At 27.5% G+C, this 13,216-nt stretch overlaps 2 protein-coding genes across 2 annotated transcripts in view; one reads left to right on the top strand and one right to left on the bottom strand.

Annotated features, from left to right (window-relative positions):
- LOC107443118 (astacin-like metalloprotease toxin 5) overlaps positions 1–13,216 on the bottom strand; it is a 464,016-nt gene that overhangs the window by 104,006 nt on the left and 346,794 nt on the right. The window lies entirely within an intron of this gene.
- The window catches only part of LOC107443124 (chondroitin sulfate N-acetylgalactosaminyltransferase 1), a 37,603-nt gene continuing 36,379 nt past the window's right edge, over positions 11,993–13,216 (top strand). Inside the window, exon 1 of the mRNA XM_043043853.2 lies at positions 11,993–12,673. The gene's annotated coding sequence lies outside the window, so the exon portion shown is untranslated. The remainder of the gene's footprint in view (positions 12,674–13,216) is intronic.

Below are 13,216 nucleotides of genomic sequence, written 5' to 3'. Positions count from 1 at the left end.
ATTAGCAAGATATGATTAAATCTAATTAAGAAGATAAATTAGCTACGAATATTGAAAAACTTTCCTATAGCCTGTTAGCCAGTGTTCAGCCATAAGTCATAGCCTGTTAGCCATTGATGTCAGTTTAATACAGCTAATAAAATCGTTTGAGCTACAGTTTTACAATTCTTAATAGTGTAACAATTCGATATTTATAAAAACAATACTGTTATGGATATTAAAAAACATAATGCAAGGTTGAAAAACAAACTAAAACAAAGGAGAAAATTTAAAAAAGGGTTTAATTGGCTCTAATGTGGACAGATTCATGCTGACTACTCCTTAATATAAATTATTTTTAGTATTTCTGTCGTTCATGCAAAAGTATAAGAAATTATGGCATATATACATCCTTTATATACAACAAATATATATCAAGAAAAATTTATTAACACTAGTAAGATGGAGAGACTTGAGTAGCCCTTTTTTTGCTATTCCAAAAACAGTTTTCAGTGCAATTTCTTGACTTTTCATAATGTAATCCTATTTAAGTATGCATTTCATCCTAAAGGATCTATCCCTTATTGAGCGGCATTGAAACTTCTAAATAGAATAACAGCAGGGGTCACGACGGCCCCAGAGGTATTTTGCAATATTTTGAAGAAAATCTTCTTTTCTTGGAATCATCGCTACTATACTTTTTTCCAGAACTAAAATATAGTTTTAAATGCTATAAATGCATCCAGTTTACGTATAGAAAGGAACGAAAATAATGAGTTAGGTCACATAAAGTCTATAGTTTTCTATTTTATCCCGAAGTTAGGTGTGGAAGTTCGAGCTTCATTTGTTTCATAGGGAAAAGCAGCTGGCAATTAATCAGTTTTATGAATTGAAAAAGAGTATTTTAGTTTATTTTTTTAACGTCATTATTTATGATTTATCAGTGGAGGAATTTCAATTAAATGAACAATGAAAGAAAAGAAAACATAACTGCAATGTACTGTTTCATCTGACTTTGAGCCTCTGTTATATATTTATTAAACTGTTGTTTCGCGCATTTTTTTAAAATTTAGACAAATAATTGACCTTAACTCAATAAATAAAAGAAGGGCCACACTGTCCCCCTCCGACTAAGTGCACTGTAAAAACTGTTGTGCTTTCTCTTCAAGTATTATGTTGACAAACATTATACTTGGAGAGAAAACACAACAGTTTAATGTTTGTCAACATAATATGTGTGAGAAAGAACACTTTACTTCAAGTTAATACCAAATAGAGCTGTCATGTTCAATTTAAAGGGTGTAATTTAAATCTAAACACCTAAAGTGGAAAAAGCTTACTCGAATTTAGAGCTCATTCACACCATTTTTGGGCCATCTTCGCTTCCGAAAACACCAATGATAACGTGATTTTGAATTTTCTTTTTCGCTGCTGTACGAAGTCTACAGAGCCAGAAGTTTGTCGTTAAAATTGGGCTGTATATTTCCAGTTGTGTAAACCTAGTTCGAATTCGCTTTAATATTCAATCTGTATAACGCGCATGTTTGATTAACAATAACCTTTTATTGACTTGTGAAATTAATTACCTAACTGGCTCTTACGTGCACATGATCTTACTCTAATCATATGTTTTAGTGTTACTAAATACAAAAAAATGGTGGCAACTACTTTACATAAAATAGTATAAAAACATGGTGTAATAGTGTAATGAAGTACAAAGAACCGAGAACTATTTATGTTAGTTCACTTCACCACTTCGGTGTGAAGTAGTTGTCACAGCTTTTGGAGTCGAGATGCACTAAATTTTTCAGACATTCTGGTGTTAAAATTATGTAGATAATTATATATTAGTTTATAAAAATCACGAGAATTATTTAATTTTATTTCTATTTTATCTTACGATTTGAATAGCGTAAATTAAAAATTGTAGTTGTTCAAAACTCCAAGGTGCGGATGAGAACTTTTAATTACCTCATTGATAAGATGTGCAATCAACCAATCATTGCTCGAACAATCTATAATTTAAAACAAAAATAATCTGAACAATCAATAAATCAATCAATTGAAACATATACATATAAAGACATTTTTTTATGTTGCTTCAGTATTTTTATAACAAATAACGTAACAATCTCACTATTGCTTGGCTGAATGTGACATAAAAACTATAAAATTTTTCTATGCAGGAAACGAAGCCCTTTCCCTTATTTTTCATAAATATAGAAAATTAAACGTGTTTCGAGTTTTACGCATTTATTTTTATGACAAACTAGTAAAATAGATGAAAAATGGCAGTACCATGTAAAAAATACGCAAAAAAATAATTCAAACATAGCTGCAATTAGTAATCGACCTTAAAGTTATTTCAAATTAATAAAACATATTCTAAACACAATTATGATCTAAAAGATTCAAACAAAAAGAATTATCTTTCTTTATAAATTTTTAAATTTAAGCCTATAACTTTAAAACAATGGTTATTTTGAAACAGATATATTGCATTTCATTTGGTGAGTGTTCAGAAGTATTACCTTTATAAAATTTAAATGTTGTTAATAAAAGACAATTCTCATATAAAACAGCATTTGAAAAAACATGAAATATTTTAGTAAATATTAAAAGTATCGAAATGCCATTTATTATATTGGTTACTTGCCTAAAATATGCGATTCAATATGAAGTTTTATAAGGAAATCTGATTACCTTCCTGCATTTCATGGTTTATTTTGAAACAGTAAAAATACTTAAATGATAACCTTGGTGTGAAAACACCCTCATAGTATGCGTTTAATAAAGAACTGAACATTTGAAATACTTTTGATGAGTTGATTTGGTTTTTAGGTACTAATTTATTACTCGTGGGAGTATTCAGAAATATCTTAATCAGGCTCTTCAGAGTGCATTTTAAGCTACGGAATCAGGAAGACAAACGTACTTTCCTTGAAAGTATCTTTTTTAGATAATTGTATCTGAATGCGTGAACATCCGAGCATTATATCAGAAGTTATGCGGTCACTTAATCTTTTGTTTGAGCATTCTACGTAATTCCTTTAGCAAAAAATGGTTTAAACAACTACTTTAAAAAAGCTATATCTGACTTTATTAAAATAAGAAAATTTATTCGTGTAGTAAAATCACCAATTTTGTATTAAACACAAAGATATATAAAATGGAAGCATATTTATAACAACAGAAAATACAAATAAATAGTTGATATAATAAGATATAAACTAATGAATATTTTTCGTACATTATTGTTTGTCTTTGAATAATATGCAAAGGAAAAATTTGAGGAAGTTTTCAATCATAATTGTTTCACAAAATGGTAAGTTAATGCAAAATGGGTTTTTAAAGTTTTTATGTCTTGCTTTCTTTTCATTTATTTGAAAGTTAGTTTCTTTGCATTTTTTACAAGTTTTAGTCCTTTACGGTTAATAATTTTAACATAAGTTGTAGATAAACTGCATTTATTTCTAATTGAAAGTCAGTTTATATCCCCCCCCCAAAAATAAAAAATAAAAACTAAATGTTTGGCAATTTTTTTGTACGCTTCATTCATTTAAAGTCGTCAAGAAAAATAACTGAGGGTGTTTTTTCTAAAAGACATTGTTTCACATCAACACTCGCATTTTCTCTTTTTTATTCCAGTATACTGAGCAATTTGCTGAAAAGCCTTCCTTAATCGTACTATATTTTGTTTTGTCCTAAGTTTCAGCATAAAAAAGATCTGATGTCTTTAAATCTTAAAATGACTTTTTTTTCCAAAACAAAAATGCAAACGATTTGTAAGCCAAACTCCTCTAAAGTAATTGCTTGCTATAAAAAATACCATTTCCAAGCCGGTTAAATTGTCGTAAAGAACGTGCTAAATTGCTGGAGTATGTTGATGCAGAAAAACAGAAAATGTTGTTGAATTTGTTTCGTATTCGATTGATGGAATAGAATATGAGATACTAAATGTTTTTATCTCGAAGTATGCTTTCTGCCAATTACATGAAGAAAAAAAATTTATTATTTTTTAACATGCCAGTATTTATGAAATTAGAAATAAAAATCATGGTTAATGTATCAACTTACATTACTCGTACACCATATAAAGGAATTATCATAATGATTAAAAATGATTTTAAAATAAATGTTTGAAAAAAGAATTTAATAATATGCACGCATATTTATTAAATTCTTAAATGAAACAGAGTTTAGATACGATTGGAGCAAAATTTTCATTTAAGCTTAGTTTCTTAATTATAGAGAGCCGTACCATCGAGTTACGGTTTCTGGCTAATGCTAGTCGAACTTCACATGATGATAGGAAAAAAACCGTCTTCTCTGTAAAAAAATACTTAAGCAAATATTAGGAAATGATTATTTCGTGCTCCAAAACTTCTAAAAGTGAGATTTTAAAGTTTAGTGTAAAGAAAATTAATAAATCTATTTTTATTTTAGTAATTAAAATGTAATTAGTATTATTAGATAACACCGGAGAAAAAATAAGGGATATAATCTTAGATTCAGATTTAAGTTTAGCTGCGGGTGGAATTATAAATTTTAAACAATATTCCCAATATGTGTGCCTATTTTGACGTACAGCCAGCTTTTTATAAACTTAAGCAAAGGAGTTCAATATTACTCTAAATGCATTATAATATTAACCATGCACGGTTAGAATTTTCATTAAAAAAATTATGGTAAAATAACCGACAGCAGTCTGTCCATCCGATTAACAGTAAAATTTACCATAAAGAACATTTCTTTACTTTTATGGTTTTGAAACCGTTTACAACTAGTATGGTTATCAAACCATGAATACAAAACTATACGGTTTTTAAAATTTTAAAACTGGCATAGTTCAAAAACCTTAAAATAGAAATTTAACTGAACATACGAGCAAGACTTTTCGTTTGTAATGGACATTGGAGAGTGCATGGCACAAATTGTGGAGCTAGACCCTCCATGTGTTAAAGGGAATGAGGAAAATATTGTGATGTCAATGCTGGAACTCGAATCTCTATCGATTATGATGATGACAGATTAGCCCTCTCGGTTATAATATGTAAGCAGTTTCAAGGAACTAAGTGGCATCATTAGATGGGCTTAGTTTGTGTGATAAAATTCTGGTTGTTTAACCGTATTAGGTGAAAGCAGTTAATGAACAGTTTTTCTCACAGTTAACAGTTTGGTCATTATCTTATTTATGGATATTTGACTGTTTTGTTTAAATATGGTAAAATAACAATGAAATAAATTGTTATTTAATCGTTTTTTACCAGAAATTTCTAACTGTGTAGAGTGAAAGAAGATTCAACCGGATCTAATCATATTTTTCATGATAGCATTTTATATGTGATAAGTGAACAAATCTTTTTAAACATTTCTGAAAAATTTATTAGCGAAAACGATATTAACTTCCTTTTCGAATGTAGTTCAATATTTTTTTTATTCAAGTAAACGAAAGGTTGCGTCGATTTACTATCGACAATAATGTAGAAAAAGTGTTGAAAGATAGTCGTTTTCACCCTTCATCTATTCCTTTTTTTATTATTAAAAAGCATATTTTTACTTTGTGTATCGATAATCAATAATTCGAATACGTGGCTTGGAAGGACTGTGAAGAAATATTTTTGTTGAGTAGCAGCCTAAGTTTCTAGTAACGATCGATATTATTTAAAATAACTTTTTTTAAAAGCAGTTTGTTCTTTTAAAGATTGATTTTTTTCTTCTGCTTAAGAAGACATGGATTATTTTTGGCTAAAGCATTACAATTATATTTTTTTCTAATATTACTCTTTACAAAGCAAAACAATATTTTAAAGGGACAAATGAGTGCATTGATTTTAAAATTCAAATTTAGCTTTGTTATGTCAATCAATTTTCACACACTGTTAGAAATTTCTCGGAAAAAATAGTTTAATAACAATTTATTGAATGGTTGTTTTACCATATTTCATCAAAATAGTCAAATAACCATAAATAAAATGGTAATCAAACTTTTGAGTTTGTGAAGAACTCTTTATTAACTGCTTTCACCTAATACAGTTAAGCAACCAGAATTTTATCGCACCAACTAGAACCACCTAATGAAGCTAATGTGTACATATCATAGCTGAGCGGGCTTATCTGTCAATCTCATGACCGGCAGAACTGGAATTCGAGTCCTAGTGTTGACATCACAATATTTCCTCCATTCTCTTTAAAATATGAAGAATTTATAGTGTCCGGCACTCTCCAATGTCCATTACCTTATGAAAAGCCGAGATAGTATGCCTAGTTAAATAATTATATTTTTTTCCGTTTTTGAAAAATTCTAAATGGCTAAAAAACCATATAGTTTTGCATTGGTTTTATAACCATACTTTAGGTAAATGGTTTCAAAACCATAAGGGAAAAAAAAACGTTCTTTACCGTAAACTTTACGGTTAATCGGATGGACAGACAGCTGCCAGTTATTTTACAATAATTTCAGAATGAAAATTTTAACAGTGCACATTGAATATAATTCAAGAACATACAATCCTGAATTCGGTACTTATCTGTTATTGGAACTATATATGTATTAATGACTGCTATTCTATGTTGTCACCAACAAAAAATTAATGCCCATAACCACTAAGTGCTCAAATTTTAACATCTGGATACACAGTCAAAAACGAGTGAATTACCTTNTATCATTAAAAATATAACATTCAAAATAAAAATATAATGCACTATTCTAATTTTTTTAGCTACTTATTTCTTAATCATGTCTACTCTACTTAATAATATCTAAGCACTATTATATATTTGAAAGTTAAACATATTTAAACCATAAAAGCTTTGATGTTCTCCATTATAAAGATATTTGAAACAAAATTTCGTGAATTAATAATTTTTCAGCTCTTGTCATAATTTGATTTTATTCTGCTTATTTTTATCCTGTTTCTGAAATGTTTTTCCTTTTTTTCAAACTTTTAAATTAGATCATTTATATCTATTTTTAGCATCAAGCAATTTATAATGCAAATTATCTGCAAAATTTATAAAAAAATATTTCAAAGCAAAAATTTTATAACATTTATTAAATATATTTTTTTCATTTCATGAATATTAAAAATATTTCATCATACACAAAAAATTCATGACATTTTTAACTAAAAACGCTAAATTATTATCAAACCAAAATATTATAAATTTACCTAACATTTAAGCATTGATTTTTTTTTAAAAAAACTATTCGAACTTCAATTTTTTTAAGGAAATATTTAAACAACTTATTAATGGTTACCTAAAATACATAACTTTCATTCAATAAAAATTGCAACATCATTTGTATAACATTTTCAATGTAATAACAATTTATTATGATAAAATACGAAAACTGACCTTTTAACGATGTTTTCTTTAATTACAAAAAATTTAAAAAATAATTTCTAAATCATTTTTTACTATTCTTTCACTATTTTCGAAGAAAAAAATGACCAAATGTATCATTAAAAATATTAATATACTATTATAATTTTTTCAGCTACTTATTTCTTAATCATGTCTACTCTACTTAATAACAAATAAACATTATTATATAATTGAAAGTTAAACATATTTGAACCATAAAAGCTTTGATGTTCTATATTATATTTGAAACAAAATTTCGTGAATTAATCATTTTTCAGCTCTTGTCATAATTTGATTTTATTCTGTTTATTTTTATCCTGTTTCTGAAATGTTTTTCCTTTTTTTCAAACTTTTAAATTAGATCATTTATATCTATTTTTAGCATCAAGCAATTTATAATGCAAATTATCTGCAAAATTTATAAAAAAATATTTCAAAGCAAAAATTTTATAACATTTATTAAATATATTTTTTTCATTTCATGAATATTAAAAATATTTCATCATACACAAAAAATTCATGACATTTTTAACTAAAAGCGCTGGATTATTATCAAACCAAAATATTATAAATTTACCTCACATTTAAGCATTGATTTTTTTTAAAAAAAATATTCGAACTTCAATTTTTTTAAGGAAATATTCAAACAAGTTATTAATGGTTACCTAAAATACATAACTTTCATTCAATAAAAATTGCAACATCATTTGTATAACATTTTCAATGTAATAACAATTTATTATGATAAAATACGAAAACTGACCTTTTAACGATGTTTTCTTTAATTACGAAAAATTTAAAAAATAATTTCTAAATCATTTTTTACTATTCTTTCACTATTTTCGAAGAAAAAAATGACCAAATGTATCATTAAAAATATTAATATACTATTATAATTTTTTCAGCTACTTATTTCTTAATCATGTCTACTCTACTTAATAACAAATAAACATTATTATATAATTGAAAGTTAAACATATTTGAACCATAAAAGCTTTGATGTTCTATATTATATTTAAAACAAAATTTCGTGAATTAATCATTTTTCAGCTCTTGTCATAATTTGATTTTATTCTGTTTATTTTTATCCTGTTTCTGAAATGTTTTTCCTTTTCTTTTAACTTTTAAATTAGATAATTTATATCTATTTTTAACATCGACTATGCAAATTACCGACAAAATTTATAAAGTAATATATCAAAGCAAAATTTTTATAACGTTTATTAAATATTTTTTTTTCATTTCATGAATATTAAAAACATTTTATCGTACACGAAAAATTCCTTTTTATTAATGGTTAACTAAAATACATAACTTTCTTTTATACAATAAAAATTGCAACATCATTTTAACAAAGAATTAGTTTTTAAATTCGAACTCAAGCCATTATAGATTCAATTTTATTTATGTATTTTCGAAAATTTAATTAAAGTTTAGTTGTCTCCTTTCAACGCCAAGAAATGCTGTTTCCACTTTATCATCTCCAGAAAATTTATTCCATAACGGCGAATTATGAAGGATTCTGTCCACTCAACTCCACTCGGAAATGCTGGTCGACGTCACGCACGCTGTCAATGCAATCCTTTTCCCCGGAGTAATTAAGGCGAAATCGCAAATGTTGACTCTGGTTCTTCAATTAGAATCAACTGACCGATGTTGGCGCCATTAATGATAGAGAATTCTCTGAGTCTCCAATGACAGTAACCTAAAGTTGTTTTGAATCCTTTTTTTAACTTAAAAGAAAGGACAAAAAGTACTTTATTCATTAGAACAAATAGTTTTCTTGAGTGTCTTGAAATTTTTGTTTCTGACAAGTTGTAAATGAGCACTTGTTAATGGGCTAAAAGATGAGAAAATAATCATATGAAAGATAATTTTAAGTAATATTGTTAAAGTACTTGAAAGAAATAAAATCAATCTTATCTAATTTAGTGAAGCTTTTAAACAGAAAAGCTACAGAGGCATTTTGTAACGGAGTAAAGTATATTGTTTGGAGTGCATGTTCTTTTACGTAAATTACAACTTTCGTTTTTTTAGTACACTACTTACGTTAAGAAATCGCAAAATGAATTTAAAGCACTGTTGTTCTGTTTTTTAAAGCAATGCATTAGAACTGAACCGGGAGGTTAGTGTTCAATTCTTTCTTTCGAGATTTATTAACATCATTTAAATTTGGAATTAACATTTAGAATAAACCATATGTTATAAAGGTATACTACGTTACAGAAGCAAATAATTAACTAAAAAAAATTTTTTTTTGATTATTCATGACCTGAATTTAATTAAAACGATTAAAAGTAAATATTTTTACAAAGGAAAAGGTAAAGAAAAAGAGGCACCTTAAAAACAAGTAAAAACTATATATAGATTGAAAATCATCAAAAATATAAAAAAAAAATATATATATAACCATAACGAAAATCGAAAAATAAAAAGTAAATAAATAAAAAAAAACTTCAAACAAATTAAAAGCTTTAAGAAAATTAAAATATTTCATCTCGTATTTTTTCTCATAAACAATTTTCAATTGTATTTAACAATGACTCCCATAGGCCAGATATTAGAAAACTGCTACTAGTTATTGGTAGTTTTTAAATTTAGTTCCAGTGGAACTCCGATTTCGAATTCTGAGTACCAAAAAAAATCTTATTCTCTCTTGGTCTTCCTACCCATTTTCACCGGCTTAAATAGGCTAGCCTAGGCAAGACAGTAACAACATAACGCATGTAAATATTATGGAGTAACTTCTCTTCAAATTATGTATTATCACTTCATTTTTATATTTCATATACCCATCATTATTGATTCTTATAACCGAGGAAATTAGCCTTTAACGGTTCCAATTAAATAATTCAGTAAATTTAATTCTGTTAATTTTTCGTTTTCTTTCGGGGCTTCTGGAAATGTGGAGACTACTGCCTTCTTTTTTTATTTCCTTTTTATGATGAAAGCTAATCAAGATTTTTCAGCTTCAATACTATGTTTCAAGTTAAATTAGAAAAAAAAATGATGATTGAAGTTTTTACAACTTTAAAAATAATATTACATTGTAGAAAAGGGGTTTTCAAAATTAAGCCAAAATATGTCAAAGTAGCTCCAAAATAAATATAGTCTCAAAAATGATGTGGAAAGAGAAATGGTCATTGGCTGCCTGCAGAATTCGAACCAATAACCTCAGGGTTCGTATTGGATGCACTAACCAACATAAACTGCATACTCCAAAGTAGAGAGATGGGAAGCTTTATATAGTGGCCGTCGTAATGACATATTAAAACATACTAGTTTCCAATTTTAATGGTACAAAGGTTTGCAATTTGGAAAGTATCATCCAAATAACTTAGTCAGGAAACCGGTAGTTTTAATTTCACTTTTTGTTTAGTTTGCTGCATTCTAAAAACCTTTTAGTGAAACAATGTGTGTCATGATATGGCATTGTGGTTGAAATTATATAATTCCTAACTCTCCCTGGCTAATGTGAACAATGGTGAAGGTTGAACATTTTATGAATCCGTACTTGGTTTAAGTCCTGCCGGTAGTCAACAAATAAATCTGTCCACATTATTTTTGAGACTATGCATTTTGCTCTAAAATGACTGGATGCTACTTTAATTTTGCAAGTCACTATACTCAATAAAAAATACATAATTTGTTTCGAAGCTATTCTGACTTGTTTTTTCTCTGCCTTTTTTTACAGTGTATTACTATATAATTTGTAATGTTTTCGGTGTGAGACCCCAGGTAAGTACCTTTTTGACTCACACCATCTCTGGACGTACTAAATTATTAATGTAACAGTTTGCCAGGATGTGATGAACTTGGATACAGATCCTGAATTTGTTTTTAATGCCTCCCTAGATATTTGCAAAAAGTCTCAGTTATAAAAGTTGTACTTTTAAAATCATATTCCCAAATATTAACGAAATCTGTGTAAATTTTTTAAAAAAATATTGCCTCTTACTGCACTAAAGAAACTTGTATAAAATACTAATAATTTTTTTTTTGAAAATAGGTAAGAGCATCAAATTCTAATTATATTATTTATCTAAATTTAGTAGATAGTAAATCTATTTAAATCATCATAGAAACTGAAAGATTCTTGTTCGTTTAAATAATTTAGCAATAAATCAAACTAATAATATTTTACAAACTGTGGAAGTATGCATGCCAAATATTAATTCAGTAGGGAGGAATTGTAAAAAAATAAATACTAATAACAGACATTTAGTACAGCTACAAAAGCTATGCCTAGAGCTCAGACCTCGTAGGCTAGTGCAATAATAAGGGCCTGAGTTGTAGGAATACAGAACACGAAAACAATTGAAGTTAAACATCGTTTCACAACGTTAAGAGCAATTATAGCATAAAAGATATATTTTGAGGTGCTTGGAAAAACAAAATTATGCCTCTATAATTCCAGATACGATTTGAAAAATATCTCTGCATAAATATGTCTGTGGTAAATGCTTGATAACGTCACTATTTTATTATTTGATCTCATTATAACGAAATAAGAATGGAGGAAGAAATTGCAATTAAAATACATTTATTCTGTTAAATATCTCACGTGAACGTTCTTTTAACAGTCAAAACTCGACGGAAGAAAGAACGCATGCGCTGATCCAGGAAATCCGAACCTCTTCTCCCTACGATCCAGTCGACATCCGATCTCCGCAGTTTCTTCCTCGATTTCAGAGATCGCGGCAGCTCCCCCACACTATGAAGGCTCCATTTCTTTTTCTTTCTTTTGCAAATTCCCTCTTTCAAAAGACTTCTTTCATTACGGCAGAACGACCGCCAAACGACGCCACGCCAATTTAGTGCGCCGCCAAAAAATAATTCTGTGTATCGAGTGGTTTTATATTTTTGTTCGTACATTTATTTCAGAAATAGCTCTTGCTTCTTTTATAGTTATCATTAAAATTCTTCTGATTGTAAGAAATAAATGAAGAGAAAATAGTTGTTGGAAACTATTCAAATCTTGGAATGAGTTAATAAGTTACATATTGCTGAGCATTTAAAGCTAGAAGCTCTTTATGTATACTTTTGTAGGAATGATAGAAACTAATTATTGGATGACAAATAGTATAAAAGTGCAAAATGAACTGTTAGATCTATTTCTATGGTAACAGGCACAGACGCAGATGATAATTCTTCGCAATTACTATGAAACTAGTTCTCTGCAATTTGAAACGAAAATGTATTTCTTTAGAAGAAAATATAATTAGTTACTAAATTGTCTGATAGAAGGACTACACAAACAATATTTAGAAACTGAGAATAACTTTATGTGAAAACTACGTATGCAAATATTGCCTAGAAAGTATATGTAAGTATGAATTTTTGTTTTTATATTTACTAAGTTTTATATGCTGCAACGAAAATTTTTACGGAAGTGCCTAACTAATATGAAATAATTGTTTTGAATGAAAGATTGAATTAGTTAATAGATTCAAAACTTTTTAGTTTATGTTTGGTACTATATTATTTTTAAGAATATTTAATAAATACTTTTCAACTTCTAATATACCATATGTTACAGTTACGAAAGGTACAATTTTCTTAGAAAGCTACGTTCTCAAAGATAATTGTGCCTTTATTTATATAACAATTTCTTTTGAATAATAATTAATAATTATTTCATAAAAAAGTAGATTTTGGTGTATCTTGGAGTAATTTTATTAAACCAATAACATAACTAAAATGATTTTATGAAAATTTTTCTCATTAATGTTGAAGTTATGTTGAAAATCCAATATGGTGCAATATTTCTTTTATTTATTACTATATAAAGTTTTAAAACCTTTTCGATGATTGAAAGAAATATTTTTCATCCTGTCTTCATAGTTCTCTATCTGCATTTTGTGGTCAC

The sequence above is a fragment of the Parasteatoda tepidariorum genome, chromosome 7, assembly GCF_043381705.1.
Source record: "Parasteatoda tepidariorum isolate YZ-2023 chromosome 7, CAS_Ptep_4.0, whole genome shotgun sequence".
NCBI lineage: Eukaryota > Metazoa > Arthropoda > Arachnida > Araneae > Theridiidae > Parasteatoda > Parasteatoda tepidariorum.
This window is presented reverse-complemented; position numbering and strand designations above follow the sequence as displayed.